Below are 4,030 nucleotides of genomic sequence, written 5' to 3' on the forward strand. Positions count from 1 at the left end.
TCTTTTTTTACTCCACATAATCAGGCTTTCCAGCCCAGGACTCTACTAGAGCTGTGGCCAATAAGGTCATTGGTAGCCTCCTTCTTAATCAATTGAATATATGTTTTCAGTTGTCATCCTCTTGACTTCTCCAAGTTATTGATGAGTTATAATTTTACGCTTAAAATATTTTAAAATGAGCTATTATCATCCCTGTAGAAATGATAAAAGTCAAAGTTCCCTATAGCACCCCCAGCACAATAAACTAATTCATGATAATATCAAGTTCACATTCTTTCAGGCTTTTTCCCCCACATATGCAAATATTTATGAACATCCACAAACACACACACACACATACATGCAAATATTCCTAACCATATGGCAGCACATCATAGTATTGTTTGCTAAATATCTCATTTTGTGGTTGTTATTTAACGTATTCCACACATCTGTTCATGGTAGGACACTATAACAGCACAGTCCAGCATAACTTTTACCAACAAAAGAAAATGTTTGACAGCTGAGCTGTCCAATATGGTAGCCACTAGTCACATGTAGCTTTTTATCACTTGAAATGTGGCTAGTGTGACTAACTGAATTTTTAATTCTCTTTTATTTTAGTTAATTTAAATTTACATAGTGATAGCTCCATCCTATCCTTTCTAAAAAGCTGCTTGGAGTTGCACTGTCACTCTCTTTAATCTTTGCCTATCCAACTCGTATCTCAGTGGTCTTTTAAGGCAAATTCCTTTAATTTTAGTGACACACTCATTTCTACTAGAAACATTTGCCTCATTTTCCATGATGGACTATTTTCTAAAACACCCACAATGTTTCCTAGATTCCTAGTGGCAGTTCCCTAAGTGTGCCAAAATCCCCCAGCCTGTTAGTGTTACTTGTTATTTAAGTAAAATGGTTCAAATCATCATTTGATATATGATGGAAATCCCAGACCCACTCACCAAATTTCTAGCAAATATTGTGTGTGCTTGTAATGGGGATAGGAGGGCAGGAGAAGGCCTTGTATTTCTTCTAGTCATTACAAGCTAGTGGTTTGTGCTTGTAAGGGGGATGGGAGAGCAGGAGAGGGCCTTGTATTTCTTCTAGTCATTACAGGCTAGTGATTTTTCTTCCTCAGTCTGGATTTTACTCCTTGCACATGATACCTTTTTCTGCACTGTGCCATCATCCACTTCTCTTTACTTCCTAACTACCACTAACTGAAAATTATACATATAAAAGCTTTAAACATAGGCTCTTGAGGCTCTCAAGGGAGTTTACATTACAATATAGTTCAGCAAACAATTTAAATCAAATAGTACACCTCTTTATTCTTAGAATTCCCTTTGCCAAAAAGAAATCAGCTACTTTTTTTTTTAATTCAAAGTCCAACTTTCTGTTGTGTTGCTGGTTCTCTTCTCTCTTTTTCCAACAGCTTCCACTTCTCTCTCTCTAGTTTACATGTCTCCAAACCTTAAGCTCCTGTTAACACCTTCACAATAAATCAATTTTGCCGACGGTTTGCCTCCCCTAGACCATCTAGGCTGGGCCCAGAGTACCTCATCTTCACTCCCACTGAAGTGTTCCCAAAGGTCAGCTCTCACTGACCTTGATTCTGCTCCCCTACACTGTCACCAGAAGCTATCCACCAATGGTTCTAATTCAGTAAGTCCAACTCTCTCAACCCCATTTTGTTGTCTCAGCTGTGTGGACTTTCACAGGATGACATGGGATAGGACCCCTGCGCCATGCATATTGTAAAGGAAAATGCCTTCCTCTGTGTGCTACAAAACAGCACATTTATGATGGCACTTTGAAAAGATATGGGCTGTGGTGTCACATATTGGCAATTCCTTGGCCAGAGGCTTAACAGTGTCAGCAGTGCTAGAAGATTAAGAGGACAGCACAAATAGAAAAGGGAGAAGATGGTGAAGTAGCTATATAACATGAGCTAGAACGCTTCTGATTACAAAGCAGAGAAATTGACTTTTTTTCTTAGTGTTTTTCTATAGTCATTGCTCTATCCTTGTTCTAGAATTCATGTCATGGTAAGAATTTCTTGACGTTGACTTCTTGCATTGCTTTCAGACATTGCAATTAAAGAATGCAAAGAAACAACTTCACAGAGGTAACAGAGTTTGTTTTCCTGGGATTCTCCAGATTCTACAAACATCGGATCACTCTCTTTGTGGTTTTTCTCATCATGTACACATTAACCATGGCTGGCAATGTCATCATCGTGACCATCATGCACTTTGACCGTCACCTCCACACCCTCATGTACTTCTTCCTGAGCATGCTGGCTAGCTCAGAGACAGTGTACACACTGGTCATCATTCCATCCACAGATGCTCTCGAGCCTCATAGCCCAGACCCAGCCAATCTCTCTAGCAGGTTGTACTACCCAAGTGTTCTTCTTTGTTACCTTGGCCATCAACAATTGCTTCTTGCTCACAGTGATGGGCTATGACCACTATGTGGGCATCAGCAATCCCCCGAGATACATGGTCATCATGAGCACGAGGGTGTGTGCCCAGCTGGTGTGTGGAGCCTTTAGCATTGGCCTGGCCATGGCAGCTGTCCAGGTAACATCCATAATTACCTGATCTTTTTGTCTCAGGGTGGTTGGTTATTTCTTCTGTGACATCCTCCCTGCCATGAAACTCTCCTGTATTAATACCACTATCAATGAGATAATCAATTTTGTTGTCAGTTTTTTTGTCATCCTGGTCCCCATGGGTCTGGTCTTCATCTCCTATGTCCTCATCATCTCCACTAACCTCAAGATTGCCTCACTGAGGGCCGGAAGAAGACCTTTGCCACCTGTGCTTCCCACCTCACTGTGGTCATTGTCCGTTATGGCTGTGCCTCCATTGCCTACCTCAAGCCCAAGTCAGAAAACTCTACAGAATAAGACCTCTTTCTGTCAGTGACCTACACCATCATCACTCCCCTGCTGAACCCTGTTGTTTACAGCTTAAGGAACAAGGAGTTCAAGGATGCCCTATGCAGGTGCATGGGCAGAAACATTTCTTAATGCATTATTCCTCTACATAAATAGACATTTATTCATAGGAATGTGTGTCCTCACTTACATTAAACAACCTTACGACTCTGTCCCATGCAGTCTATGCTGCAATGGGATGTGCATGTCTTGCTTTAGTATATTTATTACAAAATTTTAGTCTTTGTTTCCATATATTTCAAAGTTTTGTCCAGGCATTTTCAACTACGGATGTGAGAGGTCAAGGAGAATGGGCATGACTTTTAGGAAACAATATCCGAATTTCTAGGATGAAGAAAGGGACTTCTTAAAAGTATATTAAATGTGATTATACTGTGTTTAAAAAAATAAAAAGCAATGTGTATCATTTTGTAATGCAATCTACAGAAAATAAAACTACAAAATCTTCTCAGCAAGGTAAGGATAGTCAATAATGATGGATTCCCCTGAAAGAAAATAGTATCAGAATTGTCAGGGAAAAGTGAAATGAGTGTATTAAATTTAAAAAATAGGAAAGTTGGAAAACACTGGTTTAGTCCTTGAAGATTTAGTCTTTGTTATTCAATTTATGCTAAAGCCTTTGCTTTTATCCAGTGTAGTCATCAGATGCTGGCCACATGGCCACAGATCATACTTAACTCTTACCTTTCTAATCTCAATGCCCTAATTCAGTTCTCTCTGGCTGCTGGTTCTCTCCATGGGATCAACTTCTCTCTGATCATTATGAAGAAAAATTGAGTTGGTCAAGAAGATCTGTGCCCTGTTCGAATGAGAACCATAAAAGCATTCTTCATTTGCACATACCATGGCACCTCCTGGTAGCATAAAGAAATGAAAATAGAACAAAATAAACAGTCCCAGCAGGCAGGAGTAGTTCAGAAGTATAATTGTTAAATCACTCAATTCACAAAAAAAGGCTAACAAGAAAAAAATATATGTTTTTCCTTAGTAGACTCCTTTGAGAAAAATATCCTTTTTCCCAGGGCTTTCTGGGAGTTTTTGTTTTGTTTTGTTTTGTTTTGTTTTGTTTTGTTTTGTTTTGTT

The 4,030-nt window shown here is 39.3% G+C and overlaps 1 pseudogene; it reads left to right on the top strand.

Moving 5' to 3' along the window:
* Positions 1–2,086: 2,086 nt before the first annotated feature.
* Positions 2,087–3,019, top strand: LOC111543568 (annotated as a pseudogene).
* Positions 3,020–4,030: the final 1,011 nt, after the last annotated feature.

This window comes from Piliocolobus tephrosceles, chromosome 1 (genome assembly GCF_002776525.5).
Source record: "Piliocolobus tephrosceles isolate RC106 chromosome 1, ASM277652v3, whole genome shotgun sequence".
NCBI lineage: Eukaryota > Metazoa > Chordata > Mammalia > Primates > Cercopithecidae > Piliocolobus > Piliocolobus tephrosceles.